This window comes from Oncorhynchus clarkii, chromosome 7 (assembly GCF_045791955.1).
Source record: "Oncorhynchus clarkii lewisi isolate Uvic-CL-2024 chromosome 7, UVic_Ocla_1.0, whole genome shotgun sequence".
NCBI lineage: Eukaryota > Metazoa > Chordata > Actinopteri > Salmoniformes > Salmonidae > Oncorhynchus > Oncorhynchus clarkii.
The window spans coordinates 32,911,764-32,935,863 of NC_092153.1; positions in this window are offsets into that span (position 1 = coordinate 32,911,764).

Consider the following 24,100-nt stretch of genomic DNA (forward strand, 5'->3'; position numbering starts at 1 on the left):
GCAAAAACAATGTCCTATCCTGGAGCTCGAGTAAATTACATTACTAACTTGCTTCCGAATGTACTACGCCAGGACATGGACATCGATTCTATCATAGTCCATGTGGGTTTTAATGACATTATGAAGGGCAGCTCTGAACATTTGAAACTGGTAGACACTAATAAAATATCGATCATATCTGGCCCTGTGCCCACTTTGAATCGTGACATTGAACGCTTTAGCAGGATTCTTTCTCTTCACAAATGGATACCTTTGTTGACAATTTGGATACCTTTCAGAAACAAAACACGTTTTATATGGAGGATGAGATCCTACCCAACTAATTTGGGTTCCTGGATCCTTTCATAGCATTATAAGGTTGTGTTGAAACAATGATTTATCAATGAACTAAGCCCTTCTCAGTTAATCCCTACCATTGTGTCGCTGAGGCATCATAATGCTTTAGCAAATGTACATTATACTAGGGGCATTGGTAGACACAATATATGTAACCTAATTTATGTTCCTCTAACTGCCCTGATCCAACAGCTATTGTATGCAGCAATCATGTGTCTATGAACCAGATTTATGGTGTTAGCACTGAGGCGGTGTGCCCTAGTAGGAAGTCCACTGTGTGCCGCTCACCCTGCACTAACATAATTAACATGATAATATCTACTTCTGCTAAGCTTCCCAGTAAAGCAATGGAAACAAGCAAGCACCCCAGAAAAAGAAGTGCTATAAATAGCCCATGTTAACATACACTACCATTCAAAAGTTTTGGTTCACTTGTCCTTGTTTTTGAAATGTCCTTGTTTTTGAAAGAAAAGCTATTTTTTTGTCCATTAAAATAACATCAAATTGATGAGAAATAGAGTAGAGACTGTTAATGTTGTAAATGACTATTTTAGTTGGAAACGGCTGATTTTTTTATGCAACCATCACTCCTGTATTCCAATGGCACGCCGTGTTAGCTAATCCAAGTATATAACTTTAAAAGGCAAATTGATTCTTTAGACTAGTTGAGTATCTGGAGCATCAGCATTTGTGGGTTCGATTACGGGCTCAAAATGGGCAGAAACAAAGAACTTTCTTCTGAAACTCGTCAGTCTATTCTTGTTCTGAGAAGGGAAGGCTATTCCATGCAAGAAATTGCCAAGAAACGGAAGATCTCGTACAACGCTGTGTACTACTACTTTCACAGAACAGCGCAAACTGGCTCTAACCAGAATAGAAAGGGGAGTGGGAGGCCCCGGTACACAACTGAGCAAGAGGACAAGTACATTAGAGTGTCTAGTTTGAGAACCAGATGCCTCACAAGTCCTCAACTGCCAGCTTCATTAAATAGTACCCGCAAAACACCAGTCTCAGCGTCAACAGTGAAGAGGCGACTCCGGGATGCCTAGAAGGCCAACATGTGTGACATTTTTATGATGTTTGTGATATCAACAGAGAGGTATATTTTCTGGGTGATTTAAATATTAACTGGCTTTCATCAAGCTGCCCACTCAAGAAAAAGCTTCAAACTGTAACCAGTGCCTGTAACTTGGTTCAGGTTATCAGTCAACCTACCAGGGTAGTTACAAACAGCACAGGAATTAAATCATTAACATGTATTGATCACATCTTTACTAATGCTGCAGAAATTTCCTTGAAAGCAGTATCCAAACCCATGATGTAGTGATCATAAAATAATAGCCATATCTAGGAAAACCAAAGTTCCAAACTTCTGAGCCTAATATGATGTATAAGAGGTCATACAATAAGTTTTGTAGTGATTCCTATGTTGTTGATGTAAAGAATAGTTGTTGGTCCGTGGTGTAAAGGAGAAAACGGACGTTGCACTGGACACATTTATGAAATTGCTTATCCCAGTTACTAATAAGCATGCACCCATTAAGAAAATGACTAATTGACGGATTGATGAGGAATTGAAAAATGTGTGTCACGCCCTGGCCTTAGTTATCTTTGTTTTCTTTATTATTTTGGTTAGGCCAGGGTGTGACATGGGTGATGTATGGTTTTTGTCTCATCTAGGGTGTTTGTACTGTCTAGGTTTTTTTGTAGATTTATGGGGTTGTGTTCATTCTAGGTGTTTATGTAAGTCTATGGTTGCCAGGATTGGTTCTCAATCAGAGGCAGGTGTTTATCGTTGTCTCTGATTGGGAACCATATTTAGGCAGCCATGTTCTTTGGGTATTTTCTGTGGGTGATTGTTTCCTGTGTCAGTGTTTGTGCCACACGGGACTGTTTCGTTGCCAGTTCACGTTATTATTTTGTATTTGTGTTCATGTTTAGTTTTTCTTATTAAAAACCATGGACACCTACCACGCTGCGTATTGGTCCAATCCTTGTTTCACCTCTTCAGAGGAAGACGAGGAAATCTGCCGTGACAATGTTATGGTTGAGAGGGATGAGGAAAAGGAATGGAAAATAAACCTGGCTGCAAATTGAGCAATCATGTGACTAAACTGAATAAAAATAAGAAACTACACTATGAAAAAAAGATGAATGACATAAAGAATGATAGTAAAAAGCTTTAGAGCACCTTCAATGAAATGTTGGGAAAAAAGGCAAACTGTTCCATCGTTAATTGAATCTGATGGCTCATAAATTACAAAACCAACTGATATTGCCAAGTACTTTAATTATCATTTAATTGGCAAGGTTAGCAAATATAGGCATGTGTTAGGTATGCGTAAATGGCTGTAAGGGAGTCAGGCGCAGGAGAGGAGATATTGGGTTAGCAAATTTAGGCATGTGTTAGGTATGCGTAAATGGCTGTAAGGGAGTCAGGCGCAGGAGAGCAGATATTGGGTAGCAAACAGAGCCTTTTATTTAGGCGAACCAAAAACAAGGCACAACGAACACGAAATACAATACGGGTTGACATAACCCAGCGCAACCAGTCTAACGTGCGCATACATGAAACAATAAACAATCCCACACAAAGACATGGGGGGAACAGAGGGTTAAATACACAAGTGATTGAGGGGATTGAAACCAGGTGTGAGGAAAACGAGACAAAACAAATGGAAAATGAAAAGTGGATCAATGATGGCTAGAAGACCGGCGATGCCGACCGCCGAGCGTCGCCCAAACAAGGAGAGGACCTGACTTCGGCAAAAGTCGTGACAGCATGACATGCCAGCAACAAACGCTGACACAACACATCCAAGTATATCTTACCACATTTTGAAAGACAAGAATTGTAATTTTGAATTCCGTAAAGTGAGTGTGGAAGAGGTGAAACAATTATTGTTGTCTATCAACAACGACAAGCCACCGGGGTCTGACAGCTTGGATGGAAAATTACTGAGGATAATAGCAGACGATATTGCCACTCCTATTTGCCATATCTTCAATTTAAGCCTACTAGAGAGTGTGTGCCCTCAGGCCTGGAAGGAAGAAAAAGTCATTCCGCGACCCAAGAATAGTAAAGCCCCCTTTACTGGCTCAAGTAGCTGACCAATCAGCCTGTTACCAACCCTTAGTAAAGTTTTGGGAAAAAAGGTGTTTGACCAGATACAATGCAATTTTACAGTAAACACATTGACAACAGACTTTCAGCACGCTTATAGGGAAGGACAATCAACAACCACACAAATTACTGATGTTTGGCTGAGAGAAATTTATGATAAAAAGATTGTGGGAGCTGTTTTGTTAGACCAGTGCGACTCTTGACATTATCAACCATAGTCTGCTGCTGGTAAAAAAGTATGTGTTATGGCTGTTCTATTGTGGATAAAGAGTTACCTGTCTAACAGAACACAGAAGGTGTTCTTTAATGGAAGCCTCTCCAGGTAGAATTTCCCAGGGCAGTTGTCTAGGCTCCTTACTTTTTTCAATCTTTAGTAACAACATGCCACTGGCTTGTGGTGTTTAGTGTTACTCAACACTATACACCACAGCTACTACAGCAACTGAAATGACTGCAAAACTTAACAAAGAGCTGCAGTTAGTTTCAGAATGGGTGGCAAGGAATAAGTTAGTCCTGATTTTTACAATGCTTTTAAACTAAAATCATTGTATTTGGGACAAATCATTCAATAAACTCCAGACTTCAACTAAATATTGTAATAAATCATGTGGAAGTTGAGCAAGTTGAAGTGACTAAACTGCTTGTAGTAACCCTCGATTGTAAACTGTCCTGGTCAAAACATATTGATACAACAGTAGCTTAGATTGGGAGAAGTCTGTCCATAATAAAGCGCTGCTCTACCTTCTTAACAGCACTATCAACAAGGCAAGTCCTCCAAGCTCTAGTTTTGTCGGATCTGGGCTACTGTTCAGTCGTGTGATCAGGTGCCACAAAGAGGGACTTAGGAAAATTGCAATTGGCTCAGAACAGGGCAGCACGGCTAGCCCTTGGATGTACACAGACAGCAAACATGAATGATATGCATGTCAATCTCTCCTGGCTCAAAGTAGAGGAGAGATTGACTTCATCACTACTTGTATTTGTGAGATGTATTGACATGTTGAAAGCACTGAGCTATGTTTAAAGGACTAGCACACAGCTCAGACACCCATGCATACCGCATAAGACTCTTCACAGTTCGGAAGTCCAGAACAGACTATGGGAGGTGCACAGTACTACATAGAGCTATGACTACATGGACATCTATTCCACATTAGGTAAATGATGCAAGCAGTAGAATAAGATTTAAAGATTTAAAAAACATAAAAATACACCTTATGGAACACTTTGGACTGTGAAGTAAACACAGACATAGGCACATGCAGACACATACATGATAACAAACGCACTATACACACACACACACGTACACATGGATTTTGTGTTGTAGATTTGTGGTAGTGGAGTATGGCCCAGAGGGCACACATTTAGTGTGTTGTACTTATATTTATTAAGGATCCCCATTAGCTGCTGCCAAAGAAGCAGCTACTCTTCCTGGGGTCCAGCAAAATGAAGGCAGTTTATACAATTTTATAAACATTACAATACTGTAAGGTTCTGTATTTATTTTCTTAGTCAACCTTGTGTTCTGTTTTGCTATGTTCTTGAACGTAGCCCTTTTTCTTTGTGTTCTTGAACATAGCCCTGTCTTTCATTTTTCTTCATTGATTTCACCTGTGTTAGTTACTCACCTGGTCTCATCAGCTCCTTATTTAGTTCAGCTCATTCTGTTTGTGCCTTTGTGAGGTATTGTTGGTTTTGACTCTATTAAGCCTTTTCCTAGCTCTGCCTGTTTGCCTACCTGTGTATGACCATTGCCTGTCTGTTACCACGATTTCTGCAAAGGTGAAATAAACACCTAGAGACCTCTTGTGGCATGTCTTGTGTCTTGTGAATTCTGTAATGAATGGATTGTAATGATTTTACAATTGTATAACTGCCTTAATTTTGCCGGACGCCAGAAATAGTAGCTGCTGCCTTGGCAGCTAATGGGCATCCAGTACATTTACAAATACAAGGCGATGTCAGTACAGGTGCATCACAGCTGGGACTGAGAAGCTGTTTTTTATTATCTATCTCAAGGCCGTCAGACTGTTTAATAGCCATCACTAGCCGGCTACCACCCGGTTACTCAACCCTGCACTATGTACATAGACATGGTATCACTGGTCACTTTAATAATGGAACACTAGTCACTTTAATGTTTACATACTGTTTTACTAATTTCATATGTATATACTGTATTTTAGTCAATGCAACTTAATATTTATATGTTTCTTAATTCCATTCTTTTACTTTTAGATGTGTGTATTGTTGTGAATTACTAGATAATACTGCACTGTTGGAACTAGGAACAAAAACATTTTGCAACACCTGCAATAACATCTGCTAAATATGTGTAATTGACCAATAAGATGTGATTTGATTACCATGTAACGTTCATTCAATACAATCATACTTTCTTTAACCTTTGCCGTTTTAAAGCATTTTGCCCATAAACCATTTCTTCAGGTTTATCTTAAAACTTACCTAGCGTAGTGAAGGATTTAATATTGTTTGGAACACCATTCCATTCCTCTGCACCAGTCTTAATAAGGAAGGAGCTTTTTCCAGCCATGCTCCTATAGCGCAGTGGTCTGATATTGGCAACACTGGTTCTGGTATGATGGCTATGAGACAAGTAACTTAGGGAAAGTCCATGTATAAATGTAAAAACCATCAACAGTTTGATCTGCACCATCCGGAGATCAACTGGAAGCCAGTTCAGTTCCCTGAGTGATTAGGACTAGGGCTGCGGTGGTCACGAAATTTCCTCAGCCGGTGATTGTCAAGCAAATAACTGCAAACACATTTAGCATCTTTTGGCTTCCACACATAGCCTTTGCATCTACATTTTTTAAAAGTATAATAAATCCATGTAATATAGCCTAGACCATCACAATAAATCCATTATTTATTTTGGACAGGTCTAAAGAAGCATGACATGAAAAAAATATAGTCTCTTTCAGAAGAACAGAATAGCATCCTCTGAGTTGTCCTTATGTTAGGTCCTGATCTGGCTATTGTTGGTCAATTTCTTAAACAAATTATCAGGTCAATATGATTATCAAACATACATTAGTAATGGAAAGGAAACACAGACTAAGTTTTAAAATACTCCTTTAGTAATACAATTGTAGGCAGAAGTTGGTACAGAGTACAGTACATAATAGCTCTCCCCAGGTTCTGCAAAATGTCTAAGACATTATGTAACTCATATAGCCTCTCCCAGTCCTCCTTGCGTGAGTTTCCCTGGCAACAACATTTTAATAAATCTAACCTTCCCCTGACAGCAGCAACCATCTTATCAGCAATTAAAAGCTCTGAAGTGGGTTTGACCGCAACTTGACATTTCATCACAAGTATAGAGTCATAATAAGGTGAACTAGTCCAAGCATCTTCTGACAGGTGGCTGTTTTCATCAGGCCTGCAGTAGCCTTGTGTTCTCAGAAAACCAGTCAGTATTTCTCAGAACCTCAGATAGCCAGGTGGGGCCCAGACAGGAGTAGTATGTACTGTAGACTGTTTCCGTCTTCTGACAGTGTCTGAAGGGCACAACACTCATAACGGGTTAAACACACAGAGATCTCCTGAAGAGGAGACCTCACAGTTTATCATAACACAATTTATTAACCCTTTAAAAGGTATGAGGCCTTGGTTTAACCCTCTTCACTATGCCAAATGGCTGTTCATTTTAGTGGACAAAATTAGATTAGAATCCCGTGGCATTATTTTATAGTATGAAGAATACAATTGAACAAAGCTGAATATGCTTAATTTAGAGATATGAATATAACTTTAGTCTTTCTACAAACGTTGGGCTAAAAAAAATATTAAAAAATAAATAAATAAATAAATTGCTTGAATGGCATGAGCTCTGCTTTGTTTTTTGCGCAGGCGGTACACACTCTCATTCCCAATTTGACAAGCACACCTAGAATTTTACGATGGCATCCCCTTTGTGTGGCTGCAATGCACCCTAAAAAAATCCATGTCTTTTGCAGCCAGTGGCCGTTGTGACCTTCTCCAGCGCGCTCCTAATCATCTCTCACTCACATTGCTCTCAATCAGGTGATTGGGTTTTTCGCACAGGCTACAAGTGAAGACAGACACATTAGAGTCCTATCATGCAGCCTTACAATGTATAAAAAATCGAAACATATAGCCCAAAGTTTGTAGAACAACTGAAGTCACATTAATAACTCTAAAGATGGCGCCGGAGGGGATGGCTGTTGTTTTATGGGCTCATTGTTTGTAACTTATTTTGTACATAATGTTGTTGTTACCGTCCCTAATGACCGAAAGAGCTTCTGGACATCAGAACAGCGATTGCTCACCTTGAACTGGACGAATAATTTTTCTTTAATGACTCGGACGAGAAGGATTTACTCCAGACACACAAACAGGCCCTCGTCACCATCATTCGCAAATTTGATTTGATTTGAAAAAGAGACTGAGGTTTTGCGGAAGGAGAATGAGGTGCCTTCTAGGATCCGGCGACAAGTGGCTAATCTGCCTTTGCCATCGGTACTATTGGCCAACGTACAATCACTGGATAATAAAGTGGACGTATATTCTACCAACGGGACATACAGTGCCTTGCGAAAGTATTCGGCCCCCTTGAACTTTGCGACCTTTTGCCACATTTCAGGCTTCAAACATAAAGATATAAAACTGTATTTTTTTGTGAAGAATCAACAACAAGTGGGACACAATCATGAAGTGGAACGACATTTATTGGATATTTCAAACTTTTTTAACAAATCCAAAACTGAAAAATTGGGCGTGCAAAATTATTCAGCCCCTTTACTTTCAGTGCAGCAAACTCTCTCCAGAAGTTCAGTGAGGATCTCTGAATGATCCAATGTTGACCTAAATGACTAATGATGATAAATACAATCCACCTGTGTGTAATCAAGTCTCCGTATAAATGCACCTGCACTGTGATAGTCTCAGAGGTCCGTTAAAAGCGCAGAGAGCATCATGAAGAACAAGGAACACACCAGGCAGGTCCGAGATACTGTTGTGAAGAAGTTTAAAGCCGGATTTGGATACAAAAAGATTTCCCAAGCTTTAAACATCCCAAGGAGCACTGTGCAAGCGATAATATTGAAATGGAAGGAGTATCAGACCACTGCAAATCTACCAAGACCTGGCCGTCCCTCTAAACTTTCAGCTCATACAAGGAGAAGACTGATCAGAGATGCAGCCAAGAGGCCCATGATCACTCTGGATGAACTGCAGAGATCTACAGCTGAGGTGGGAGACTCTGTCCATAGGACAACAATCAATCGTATATTGCACAAATCTGGCCTTTATGGAAGAGTGGCAAGAAGAAAGCCATTTCTTAAAGATATCCATAAAAAGTGTCGTTTAAAGTTTGCCACAAGCCACCTGGGAGACACACCAAACATGTGGAAGAAGGTGCTCTGGTCAGATGAAACCAAAATGGAACTTTTGGGCAACAATGCAAAACGTTATGTTTGGCGTAAAAGCAACACAGCTGAACCCACTGTCAAACATGGTGGTGGCAGCATCATGGTTTGGGCCTGCTTTTCTTCAGCAGGGACAGGGAAGATGGTTAAAATTGATGGGAAGATGGATGGAGCCAAATACAGGACCATTCTGGAAGAAAACCTGATGTAGTCTGCAAAAGACCTGAGACTGGGACGGAGATTTGTCTTCCAACAAGACAATGATCCAAAACATAAAGCAAAATCTACAATGGAATGGTTCAAAAATAAACATATCCAGGTGTTAGAATGGCCAAGTCAAAGTCCAGACCTGAATCCAATCGAGAATCTGTGGAAAGAACTGAAAACTGCTGTTCACAAATGCTCTCCATTCAACCTCACTGAGCTCGAGCTGTTTTGCAAGGAGGAATGGGAAAACATGTCAGTCTCTCGATGTGCAAAACTGATAGAAACATACCCCAAGCGACTTACAGCTGTAATCGCAGCAAAAGGTGGCGCTACAAAGTATTAACTTAAGGGGGCTGAATAATTTTGCACGCCCAATTTTTCAGTTTTTGATTTGTTAAAAAAGTTTGAAATATCCAATAAATGTCGTTCCACTCCATGATTGTGTCCCACTTGTTGTTGATTCTTCACAAAAAAATACAGTTTTATATCTTTATGTTTGAAGCCTGAAATGTGGCAAAAGGTCGCAAAGTTCAAGGGGGCCGAATACTTTCGCAAGGCACTGTACATTTTTTTAATATCTTATGATTCACCGAGTCGTGGCTGAACGACGACATGAATAACATACTGCCGGCAGGTTATACACTGTATCGGCAGGATAGAACAGCAGCATCTGGTAAGACAAAAAGTTGTGGTCTATGTATGTTTGTAGACAACAGCTGGTGCACAATATCTAAGGAAGTCTCGAAGTTTTGCTCGCCTGAGTTAGAGTATCTCATGATAAGCTGTAGACCACACTATCTACCTAGAGAGTTTTCATCTATAATCTTCATAGCTGTCTATTTACCACCACAGATCAATGCTGGCACTAAGACCGCACTCAATGAGCTGTATATGGCCGTAAGCAAACAGGAAAACGCTCATCCAGAGGCGGCACTCCTAGTGGCCGGGGACTTTAATGCTGGGAAACTTAAATCAGTTTTACCTAATTTCTACCAGCATGTTAAATGTTCAACCAGGGGGAAAAAAAACTCTAGACCACCTTTACTCAACAGACGCGTACAAAGCTATCCCTCGCCCTCCATTTGGCAAATCTGACTATAATTATATCCTCCTGATTCCTGCTTACAAGCAAAAATGAAAGTAGGAAGCACCAGTGACTCAATAAAAAAGTGGTCAGATGAAGCAGATGCTGAGCTACAGGACTGTTTTGCTAGCACAGACTGGAATTTTTTACGGGATTCTTACGATGGCATTGAGGAGTACACCACATCAGTCACTGGCTTCATCAATAAGTGCCTCGATTACGTCATCCCCACAGTGACTTTACAGACATACGTCAACCAGAAGCTATGGATTACAGGCAACATCTGTAATGAGCTAAAGGGTAGAGCTGCTGCTTTCAAGGAGTGGGTCTCTAACCTGGAAACTTATAAGAAATTCCACTATGCCCTCTGACGAACCATCAAACAGGCAAAGCCTCAATAGAGGACTAAGATCGAATCGTAATACACCGGCTCCGATGCTCATCGGGTGTGGCATAGCTTGCAAACTATAACAGACTACAAAGGGAAGCACAGCTGAGAGCTGGCCAATGACACAAGCCTACCAGACGAGCTAAATAACTTCTATGCTCACTTCAAGGCAAGTAACACTGAAACATGCATGAGAGCATCAGCTGTTCCGGACGACGCTCTCCGCAGCCAATGTGTTTAAGACCTTTAAGACCTACCTGCCTAAATGGGGTGGCAGGTAGCCTAGTGGTTAGAGTGTTGGACTTGTAACCGGAAGGTTGCAAGATCGAATCCCCGAGCTGACGAGATAAAAATCTGTCGTTCTGCCCAAACAAGGCAGTTAACACACTGTTCCTAGGCCTTCATTGAAAATAAGAATGTTCTTAACTGACTTTCCTACTTAAGTAAAGGTAAAATAAAAAATTACTACCAACCTGTAGCACTCACGTCTGTAGCCATGAAGTGCTTTGAAAGGTTGGTCATCATTATCCCAGAAACCTTAGACCCACTCCAATTTGCATACCGTCCCAACAGGTCCACAGATGATGCAATCTCTATTGCACTCCACACTGCCCTTTCACACCTAGACAAAAGGAACACCTATGTGAGAATGCTATTCATTGACTACAGCTCAGTGTTGTCATGAAGTGGCCCTTTTTGGGTATAGCTAGTGGGTTACCCTTCTCTCTCTCTCCCTCTCCTACACCCAAGTTCTGTTATCTCAGGTCGTAAATTCCTGGAGGAGACTCTCTCCCCCTGGCCACGCAGAAAGAAACACAGAGAGAACAAAGGATTTCACATGGCAAACTCCTAAATCCCCAAAATGGGGATTTGATATAAAATGTCCACTTGTGAGGAGGTGGGAATGGTCCGTGGACACTTAAGGGTGACGAGTGTGTTTCCTTTGGTGACCTCAGAGAGGACAGGAAAAACACGACTATATCTCTGAATATGTACATTTCTCAATTATGGGGTTTGCATCTAATTCTTGTATAAAATGAATGAGTATAGACTAAACTATTTGTGAAATGATGTAATATGTTAAACCTTTAATGTGAAAGAATTGTATTCCCTTTAAAGTTTAACTAAGTCCTTGGCCCACCCCCGTGAGCACAGATATGATCTGGCATCATGGAACTGCCCTTTTCTACAGTTACGAATAAAAAAAAACTCCTACAAACTCCTCACAAAAACCTCAGTGTCCGCTAAGGTTGGAATGGATGTTGAATTCCTAACCATACCACGTGGAGCATTGGCTACAAGGGTGGAAATAGTTAACTCTGAGACTATCGATCCCAACAGAATAAGAGCAAATCTTAGATACTAATTACTAGTCTGCAGCTAGAAATTATGTCAAATGATGTTCTAACCACGAAAGACTTTGATCTCCAGGGGAGCAGAGAGAGAGACACTCCGACGAACTCTCCAACAGACAGACGGACAATTCCAACAGAGATCATGATGACACATTGAGCGTAAATATATATTGGATTGCAGTTATTCCCGAATGAGTGAGTGTTCATGTGCAAAGGATTAGCATTTAAATTAATATAATTATCAACTGTGTAGTGATTACTTGTTTGTCTTTCCCACTGTTCTCAGTCCACACCCACTTCCCTTTGTCCACCAAGCCGTCATATCGGCTTAGCCCACTAGGGAACCTCCCCCATCATTTCCTTGTAACCATAACTGTTGTTTGTTTATGCATTTCTGTGATTATTTAGTTAGTTAGTAAATAAATGATTAAGACGATTGGTGTGTGGATGATTCGTAGTAAAGGCTGGGTTTGTGCAGATAACCAACAATTTACGACGTTTGGAATGAGACTAACGTGAGGTAAAGAATAATTCATTAATAAGAAGACTAATTGATCAGATATTAAAATATCTGAAGAGTTATATTAGGAAAATTATAACTTTGTAAACTGAAGATTTTCCTTGGTGCCCGACTTCCTAGTTAATTACATTTACATGATTAGTTTAATCACGTAATAATAATTAGAGAATTGATTTGATAAAATAAGTCTACACTTTAATGATGCCAAACACACGACAGCGTTCAACACCCATAGTGCCCTCAAAGCTCATCACTAAGCTAAGGTCCCTGGGACTAAACACATCCATCTGCAACTGGATCCTGGACTTCCTGATGGGCCACCCCCCAGGTGGTAAGGGTAGGTAACAACACATCCGCCATGCTGATCCTCAACACGGGGGCCCCTCAGGGGTGCGTGCTCAGTCCCCTCCTGTACTCCCTGTTCACTGGATCCTGGAAGTCCAGGATCCAGTTGCAGATGGATGTGTTTCGTCCCAGGGACCCTAGCTTAGTGATGAGCTTTGAGGGCACTATGGTGTTGAACGCTGAGCCAAGCACAACTCCAACACCATCATTAAGTTTGCAGATGACACAACAAGGGTAGGCCTGATCACAGACAACAACGAGAAAGCCTATAGGGAGGTCGTCAGAGACCTGACCGTGTGGTGCAAGGACAACAACCTCTCCCTCAACATGATCAAGACAAAGGAGATGATTGTGGACTACAGGAAAAGGAGGACTAAGCACGCCCCCTTTCTCATTGATGGTGCTGTAGTGGAGCAGGTTGAAAGATTCAAGTTCCTTGGTGTCCACATCACCAACAAACTAACATGGTCCAAGCACACCAAGACAATCGTGAAGAGGGCACGACAATACCTATTCCCCCTCAAGAGACTGAAAAGATTTGGCATGGGTCCTCAGATCCTCAAAAGGTTCTACAGCTGCACCATTGAGAGCATCTTGAAAGGTTGCATTACTGCCTGGTATGGCAACTGCTCGACCGCAAGGCTCTACAGAGAGTAGTGCATACGGCCCAGTACATCACCGGGGCCAAGCTTCCTGCCATCCAGGAACTCTATACCAGGTGGTGTCAGAGGAATGCCTTATAAATAGTCAGACTCCAACCACCCTAGTCATAGACTGTTCTCTCTGCTACCGCACGGCAAGCAGTGCAAGAGCGCCAAGTCTAGGTCCAAAATACTTCTTAACAGCTTCTACCCCCAAGCCGTAAGACTCCTGAACAGCTATTCAAATGGCTACCCAGACTATTTGCAATGTCCCCGCCCCCTCTTTTACGCTGCTGCTAGTCTCTGTTTAATATCTATGCATAGTCACTTTAACTCTACCTACATGTAAATATTACCTCAATTACCTTGACTAACTGGTGCCCCCGCACATTGACTCTGTATCCCCTGTATATAGCCTCGCTATTGTTATTTTACTACTGCTCTTTAATTACTTTTATTTTTGACTCATCTATTTTTTTACTAAACACTTACAACTGCATTGTTGGTTAAGTAAGCATTCACTGTAAGGTATATTGCAGTGTTGTATTCAGCGCATGTGACAAATAAAATGTCATTTGATTTGCTCGACATATCAATTACTTGGAACTTGTACTTAATGCTCAGGCACCTCCTCCCGTGTTTGTCGGGCCAGCATGTGCCAGTCAGATCCGACAACGGTGTCATACATCTACAGGCAGGGGGGGATTCGGTCCCTCCCCTTCTCACCTTGGCTCACTCCTTGTTGCTGTGTATCAGTGAGCATTTGCTCTCACTTCAGGTGACGCATGTTCCCGGTTGTCTCAACTTGGGTGCAAATCTACTATGCAACGGGGGCCCTCATCCTCAGGAGTGGAGACTACACCCCTGGGTGGTTGCCCAGATATGGGCAAGAGGTTCGGCAGGGCCGACGAAGATCTTTACAGATCGCAAGAAAACACACAGTGTTGTCTATTTTTCTCGATTAAGGACCAGATAGCCTAGTTGGGAATAGTTGCTCTTGAGCACCAGTGGCTTCGGATGCTCCTTTATATATTTGTGGCAGGGGTTCTGATTCAGCCCATGTTGGAAAAGGTGTACCAAGAGGGTTTATCATTGATTCTTGTGGCTCCCTGTCGACCCAGACATGCTTGGTTCGAGGAAATCATTCACCTTTTAGGTAGGGATCAGTGGCAACTCCCGTTGCCCAGGGACCTGGGGCCCAGGCGCACGGCAGGTTCGGCACGCGAAGTCCTGGGGCCTGAGAGGGACAATCTGAGGTCTAGAGGTTTACCTCTGAATGTTAAATGCCACAATTCAGTCATTCACATGTTTTGGAAAGATAGAAGCTCTCAATCCAGATGCCCAGCAGGGACACAGTCATCGAGGGCACCATTCAAAGTATCCAATCTGCATTAAGTACCAATTTCAGTCAACAAAGTATTTCTGCAGGGCAATAAAGGCAGATTGAATCTCTGACAGAGCCTGTGGGAGCAATAGCATACATCACAGTGTCACCTGCATACAGATAAAAATATATATATATGTTTTTTACAGATAAACCACTATTGTAGATGTACATAGATACAATCATTTGACCAATACACGATCCCTGTGGGATGCCCTTTATGTCCAGAAAACCTAATTAAACACCATCAGTAAATACACAGTGTTCTGTATTTTTATGTGTATTGTTCAGTTGAACAAATGGTGGCATATTACCAGCACGGTATTGTAAACACATTGTAGAGGCTGTTTGCAGCCTTTTTACTAAATAAATCCAGCTTTGACAGTGTTACTGACCGTAGTGGTTACGCTTGGCTTGCGAATGCAAATTTAGAGCACACATTCGTTAATATAACATTGTTAATTGGCGCTTCAAATTAAAAAGCTTATTTGAAGTGTTATTTGACATATCAAAGAGTATTATTTGATGTGTAAATGTTTGACACGTAAAGACCCGAACGGTGTTCTATACTGAGCCACCCCACTGACCCACCCCTCAAGGCTATTCAACGCCCAACATCATCCTCTCAACCTATTTATCCTCCCCATGTCAAACCCCACTCATTTCATGAGCTACATATCCCAGTGCTTGTAACACTGACCTGTAAACGACTCCATTTCCCATGAGTACTTCCATCATAAAACCTTCTTTCACACATTACACCACAGGAGGTCACTGCTGTCGGGCCAAATATAGTTCTCTGTGCTTGCTGAAAGCTTTCCCACAGTGCTATCAGGAGTAGGCTTAAGTGTACAGTATAGCAAATATACAGTATCTAACAAATGTATTACAGTAAAGTAAAATATTTAAGGAGAATACATCATGCCCGTTACATCAGATGAGGTGGTGCGATATGTAAAGATGAAAACAATAACTTCCATTGTTGACAGTATTTCGGTTCATAAACAAAACAATGACATTTAATTAACATTCATGGTGGCTACAATAGCATCTATTGGAGGTTTCAACCTTAAAGGTAACTCGAATGTTACCACATCCTCTAATTGACAGCTCTATTAGGTTCATCTACTGTATAACCATGTGGGCTTTTGTTGTCTTGGTTTTAGGTGAACTTTCACATGGCAACCTATAGCCACTCACACTCAGAACAACTGTATACCAAACTCTCACATTTACACAAGGATGACTTTGAATTAAGCCCCCTTAATGTTTAAACTTTGCAGAGGGCATGTCCCTTTAATTTCTTCAGTGCTCTAGATATCTTCATGCCACTGGGATGCTTTCCAAAACACCTCAACCTGAAACCTGAGTTTCTGATAATACCTCAATCCCCATATTTTAAAATTGACATCTGGACAGAATCTTCTAAGGTACATATATGTTTTGTACTGAGGCCTCTAGAAGTTGCTACAAGTTAACATGTTTTCTGTACAACCTCTATACAACTACAGTTAAAATAGAGGAAAGAACCATGTTGGGTTACACTTTACTTGAAGCACCTTTTTACCAGTAGCGGTACGTGGGTAAAATCACTGGGGAAGCCAAACCAATAAAAAAGCCATATTACAACCTGTGTTGTAATAATTGTATTGTTTGCTCTATAATCTATTAGTTCATATGCCTGTTAGTATATAGGCCTAAGGTCGAGATAACAAGAAGACAGAGTGGCAGAATAAAATAAACCACACCTTTGTTTCATCACAAAGCCGGAGAGCAAACTCTGTCCGTTGAAGTCCACAAAGTATATTGTATGTAACATGATCTTCAGCATGGTCAAGCAAGTTAATGTTTAAGACTTTTTCGGACTACTGAACAACTATTTATTTAGAACCATTGAGAGTTACCGCCAGTCACAAAGAAAACAGGAGCTGCCTCCACTATTCCAGCACCATTTCAACTTCAACATCATCAAATCCCCTGTGCTTAGTCTAGTACAGTGACAACTAAAAGATACCAAAAACAATTTAATCAAATCAATGTAAGCTAAATATTATGTGGTTGTACATGGTTCTGATTTGTTTGTTTGTTTGTTTGTTTGTGTGTGTGTGTGTGTGTGTGTGTGTGTGTGCATGCATGCAAGTAGAAAAACATGTTGACTCACCCTACTTGTAGAGAAATGCCAATGCCATCCTCCTCTCTTTCATGTTGACGAAACAGTCTATGACTAACATACAGTACAGGCTTTTATTTGTTGTTGTCCTAGGCTACATTGGCTAAAATTCTTGCTCGCTAGCTTAACTTCCTTTCATGGCAACATTAGCCTTCTACATCTAGCTACATACTGTAACTATTGAACTTCCATCCTCGCAGTCCATGTATGAATTTATGGTTGGATCAGAATCGCTGTTATAATCATTGGCCAGTAAGGAGAATTAAGTAAAACCATACATCTAAATCCCTATCTCCATCCATAACTAATTTAGGAAAAGGCCAATTTTATCTAGCTAGCTAGACACCGGAGGGAAACAACACAACAAGATGCAACAATTCAAGTTGCTTTTGTCAATGACGTATTTCTCTTGAAGCGATATGATCGGAGTGAAGCCAAATCCAAACTGGCATCCCTTGACACTTTTTTTTGGTGCACTAGGACCATTCACAGTTGAGCTCACTCAGTTTAGCTCAACGCTGATCAGCTATTATTTTATGTTTGTATTTTAATCAAGGGAGGCCAAATGCTCGCTGGCTTCCCTTGCATGCAATGCTACGGGCGGCAACAATGTCACACGCTTTATAACCAGACAGCATCAGATAGATGGCCTACACATATAGAAACAGAGGGGTGCTATTTCGCTTGCTCAAATGCTTTTTCCATGAAATACAATTCATGACCAAAAGTATGTGGACACATGCTTGTCAAACATCTAATTAAAAAATTATGGGCATTAATATGGAGTTGGTCCACCCTTTGCTGCTATAACAGCCTCCACTCTTTGGGGAAGGCTTTCCACTAGATGTTGGAACATTGCTGCAGGCGCTTCCATTCAGCCACAAGAGCATTAATTCGGTCGGGCACTGATGTTGGGCAATTACGCATGGCTTACAGTCGGCGTTCCAATTCATCCCAAAGGTGTTCAATGGGGTTGATGTCAGGGCTCTGTGCAGGCAAGTCAAGTTCTTCCACACATAACCCGACGGGGGCATTGTCATGCTGAAACAGGAAAGGTCCTTCCCTAAACTGTTCCCACAAAGTTGGAAGCACAGAATCATCTAGAATGGCATTATATGCTGTAGTGTTAAGATTTCCCTTCACTGGAACAAAGGGACTCATGACAAACAGCCCCAGACCATTAATCCTCCTCCATCAAACTTTACAGTTGGCACTATCCATTCAGAAAGTTAACGTTCTCCTGTCATCCGCCAAACCCAGATTCATCCGTCAGACTGCCAGATGGTGAAGAGTGATTTATCACTCAAGAGAACGCGTTTCCACTGCTCCAGAGTACAATGGCGGCAAGCTTTACACCACTCCAGACGACCCTTGGCATTGTGCATGGTAATCTTAAGCTTGTGTGAGGCTGCTCGGCCATGGAAACCCATTTCATGAAGCTCCAGACAAACAGTTATTGTGCTGACGTTGCTTCCAGAGGCAGTTTGGAACTCAGTAGGGAGTGTTGCAGCTGAGGACAGATGGTTTTTACACGCTACACGTTTCAGCACTCGGCTGTCACGTTCTGTGAGCTTGTGTAGCCTACCACTTTGCGGATGAGCCGTTGTTGCTCCTAGACATTTCCACTTCACAATAACAGCACTTACAGTTGACCGGGATAGCTCTAGCAGGGCAGAAATTTTACGAACTGGATTGTTGGATGGTGCCACCTTGAAAGTTACTGAGCTCTTCATTGAGGTGATTCTTCTGCCAATGGAGATTGCATGGCTGTGTGCTCGATTTTATACACCGGTCAGCAACAGGTGTGGCTGAAATAGCCAAATCCACTAATTTGAACACAGAGAGGTGAAAGACACATTATTTTATATGTTTTTTTCCTTGGTCAATTTTTGTGGGAAGCCTGGCTTTCTTTGGTATCCATGAATACATGCCACTGCCTTTTACCTAGTGTTATATCGCCTACATCTTATAATACAGTAATAGACCACTGTAACACTGTACTAAAGCAATAAAGGCGTAAGAGGCTTTGTTGTATTGTGAATATATCACAGATTAATAATGCTCTATAAGAATATGTTCGTATGGCAATATAGCACTTAATTAAAAGGTGCTTCAAGTAAAGTGTGAGCCAAAGTTTTAAGGGCTCCCGAGTGGCGCAGTGGTCGAAGGCACTGCATGTTAGTGTTAGAAGCGTCACTACAGACCTTGGTTCCATCCCGTCTGTATCCCAACCTGCGGTGATCAGGAGTCCCATAGGGTGGCGCACAATTGGCTCAGCGTCGTCCGGGTTAGGGGAGGGTTTGGCCGGGGTAGGCCATCATTGTAAAATAAAATTAAATGACTTGCCTACTTAAATAAAGGTTAAATAAAATAAGTTGTTATTCTCAGCTCATCAAATGTGAATGATGACATTCGCCTTAGGATCCACATATCCACTGCTGAACAAAAGAGACAACGAAAAGAGAGCTGAAGAGGACATGATTAAATGGCATTCCAATACTTGCATTTAAAAAGGCCTGTTGGCTCATATCTTGATGATAATGCCTCATACCTCTTTCACTCTCTACCACTATCCTCTGGATAAGATTTGCAGTACAGAAATGATCCTGAGCACTGGGATTCTATCGATATGAATGAAAAAGTACCTTAGTATATAGAAGGAACATTTGTCAGACATGCACATTGTCAACGAACAATATTGTAAATAATAAGAATACTTAGAAGAACTGATCAATCAAGTAAAACTGTACCAACTGTCTACAACCAAGACACTCAGGCTGTATAAACAATGCATATCACACAACAGTTGTGTTACAACTCATATTTGTTGTATTTGTCATTAGCTCAAGTTCGACACAGAAACAGAGTCCTCCTCTATTAGCCTTTCAGGTGAAACTCAATGTGCGAAGGAAGACATCAAAGCTCCTAAATGGTAGCCACCCCAGCGTGCAAGTGCTCAACAGGTTTTGTTGCATATTATCAGTAAACCAATTAAATTAATTATGGGAGGTTCACATGTCAACACCATCTCTTAGTTATACAATTACCTTAAGGCTTGTTTGTGTACATTACATAAAATAATGTCAAATGTAAATGTAAATGTGTGTCCATTCAAAGGCCTGTGTAGGTAATCATATATTTTTTTTAATGTTCTATTATGTATTTGTATTTCATATGGATCCAGATTAGCTGCTGCCAAGGCAGCACCTACTCTTCCTGGTGTCCAGCAAAATTAAGGCAGTTATACATTTTGAAAAACATTATAATACATTTTCAACAAATTTCACAACATATTAAGTGTGTGCCCTCAGGCCCCTACTCTACTACCACCTATCTAGTTTGTCATCTCCCAGTAAGGACGTTGGTAGTATGAACTTTGCCTATGGATTCGGTAGCAGTGGCAGCAGTAGGTTACCTACAGTATGACTCATTCCCCTGTGTCTCTTCTCTGATGAGCAGAGTTAAAGATTAGGAACTGAAAATACTTGGATGATTCATGCTCTATTATCTCTGTCACAGATCAATATTGACAAAGCGATATAAATCATTTGCCTCAGTTCCTCTTAAAACCATCCACTTGAAGAGTGTTAATGGGGCATTGTGTTGTCATTCTCTTGTGTAAATGTGCCAAATCAATGATGCATCTGCCATTTGCTGATATGAAAGCGTTCAACCATACATTTACACTTGTATTCCCCATGTTCACTAAGTCTTCTAAAATATCGGATTTAGCTTGATTTTACAGCTCTATATTAGAAGCTATACAATACTGTTTTGTTTACAGTCAGTTGGTGGTCTAAAGAAGATGCATCTAACCCCTAATGGTTTTACTCTTGACTCACAGTATCTTTGACATTTGAATTATAGATGGGTGACTATATAAAGTCAGAAACATTTAGGCTTAATAAACCATAGAGGTGTAAGACTTTCGATCCACTGGGCTAAAAAAATAATAACCCTCCTGTGCATATGTTGTGAATGACATCACTCAGCAATGTATAAGATTTTGAAATGGATGAGATTAAGAGAATACATTTATCATCAAAACACAACCTGATAGAACATAACTGGAACAGAATTGGTTTTGTACAGAGTGGAATAGTGTTGCTAAAACCTATGCTGTGTGGCTCTGTCACACTCCACAGCTGGGAGACAGTGAAACCACAAGCCTGCTGACAGAAACTAGGCTTAAACTGCAGGTATGACGAATGTCAGGAACTAAAACCAGAGAATTGCCGGGTAGTCATTGCTCATTTCTGCCTTCAAGAAATTATGTTAAAAAAACACACACAACAATGTTGTATCGGTCACGCCCTGACCTGTCACGTTCTGACCTTAGTTCCTTTGTTATGTCTTTGTTTTAGTATGGTCAGGGCGTGAGTTGGGTGGGTTGTCTATGTTCGTTTTTCTATAATTTGGGATTTCTGTGTTCGGCCTAATATGGTTCTCAATCAGAAGCAGCTGTCAAACGTTGTCCCTGATTGAGAATCATACTTAGGTAGCCTGGTTTCACTTTTGAGTTTTGAGTGGGTCTTTATTTTCCGTGTTAGTGTCTGTGCCACACGGGACTGTTTCGGTTTGATTTACTTCACGTTTATTGTTTTGTTCAGTGTTCGTTATTCATTAAAAAACATGAACACTTACCACGCTGCGTTTTGGTCCTCCGATCCTTTATACTACTCCTCTTCGTCTAGAGGTTTTATAGGTCTAGGTAGTATGTATGTCTATGGTGGCCTGATATGGTTCCCAATCAGAGGCAGCTGTTTATCGTTATCTCTGATTGGGGATCATATTTAGGTAGCCATTTTCCCCTTTGTGTTCATGGGTTCTTGTCTATGTCTAGTTGCCTGTCTGCACTACTCATATTAGCTTCACGGTTCATTTAGTTATTTTGTTAGTTTGTTCTGTGTTCGTATGCTTACCACACTGCGCCTTGGTCTCATTCGTATAACAAACGTGACAGAAGAACCCACTGCAAAAGGACCAAGCAGCGTGATAAGGAGGAGCAGCGTTTTATGGAGAAATGGACCTGGGAGGAGATACTGGATGGAGCAGGACCCTGGACACAGGCGGGGGAGTATCGCCTTCCTAAGGAGGAGATAGAGGCAGCGAAAGCGGAACGGCGATATTACGAGGAGTCGTACCGAGGAGACAAGCCCGAGAGGCAGCCCCAATAAAAAAAACCTTAGTTACTTTGTTTTCTTTATATTTTGGTTAGGTCAGGGTGTGACGAGGGTGGGTATGCTAATTTTTGTATTGTCTAGGGTTTTGTATGTCTAGGGGTTTTGTAGGTCTAGGTAGTATGTATGTCTATGGCTGATATGGTTCCCAATCAGAGGCAGCTGTTTATTGTTGTCTCTGATTGGGGATCATATTTAGGTAGCCATTTTACCTTTTGTGTTCGTGGGTTCTTGTCTATGTTTAGTTGCCTGTCTGCACTACTCATATAAGCTTCACGGTTCGTTTTGTTATTTTGTTCAGTGTTAAAAGAATAAAAGAAGAATGTACGCTTACCACGCTGCGCCTTTGTCTCATTCGTATAACGAACGTGACAGTATCTGATTGTCAACAGAAACTTGGTGAATAACTACAACAGATTAGCCTACTTAACCCTGTGTATTAAACAAACAAAAGCCATGGTTAGCCCAAGCCTACACAGCTGAGACAAAGACACCCAAATCCAGATGAGGATGGCCAAGGCTGTTCTGGGAAGTAAAATTCAGAGTTCAGTGCATAGAGGAGAAAATATAACAGTAACTATCCAGGAAGTCCCCTGCCTGCATCCTTACCCCTAAAAGAGGCAACATATTTCAACCCCATCATTTCCCAAAAATTGGAAATGGCAAAGATACACTTTGTCAAACAGTAGCACTTTTTATTTTATTTACCTTTTTTACAAGAAGAGAGATTTTATTTCTCCATATTAACACAAATCATGCTATATGTTGTTGTTTTGTTGGTAACCAGTTGCTTGACAAAGTCCTACAACTTCAGAAGGATATATATATACACACTTGAAGTCTGAAGTTTACATACACTTAGGTTGGAGTCAATAAAACTAGTTTTCAACCAATCCACAAATTTCTTGTTAACAAACTGTAGTTTTGGCAAGTCAGTTAGGACATCTACTTTGTGCATGACACAAGTAATTTTTTCAATAATTGTGAACAGACAGATTATTTCACTGTATCACAATTCCAGAAGGTCAGAAGTTTGCATACACTAAGTTCACTGTGCCTTTAAACAGCTTGGAAAATTCCAGAAAATGATGTCATGGCTTTAGAAGCTTCTGATAGGCTAATTGACATAATTTGAGTCAATTGGAGGTGTACATGTGGATGTATTTCAAGGCCTACCTTCAAACTCAGTGCCTCTTTGCTTGACATCATGGGAAAATCAAATCAGCCAAGACCTCAGAAAAAAATGGTGGACCTCCACAAGTCTGGTTCATCCTTGGGAGCAATTTCCAAACGCCAAACTTCCAAAGTTGTGGCAAAATGACTTAAGGACAACAAAGGTATTGGAGTGGCCATCACAAAGCCCTGACCTCAATCCCATAGAAAATTTGTCGGCAGAACTGAAAAAGCGTGTGCGAGCAAGGAAGCCTACAAACCTGACTCAGTTACACCAGATCTGTCAGGAGGAATGGGCCAAATTCACGCAACTTATTGTGGGACACTTGTGGAAGGCTACACGAAACGTTTGACCCAAGTTAAACAATGTAAAGGCAATGCTACCAATTACTAATTGAGTGTATGTAAACTTTTGACCCACTGGGAATGTGATGACAGAAATAAAAACTGAAATAAATATTTTTTTATAAATCATCTGTACTATTATTCTGACATTTCACATTCATAAAATAAAGTGGTGATCCTAACTGGAAAAATGACTTGTGTCATGCACAAAGTAGATGTCCTAACCGACTTGCCAAAACTAAATTTTGTTAACAAGAAATTTGTGGAGTGGTTGAAAAACAAGTTTTAATGACTCCAACCGAAGTGTATGTAATCTTCTGACTTCAACTGTATATTAAAAAATAAATCATGTATTTTTACTCCTTGGGGTCTAAATGTACACCTGTTGGTGTACAGTCACACCGGTACACTTATTTAATTGGCGTTGTGAAACC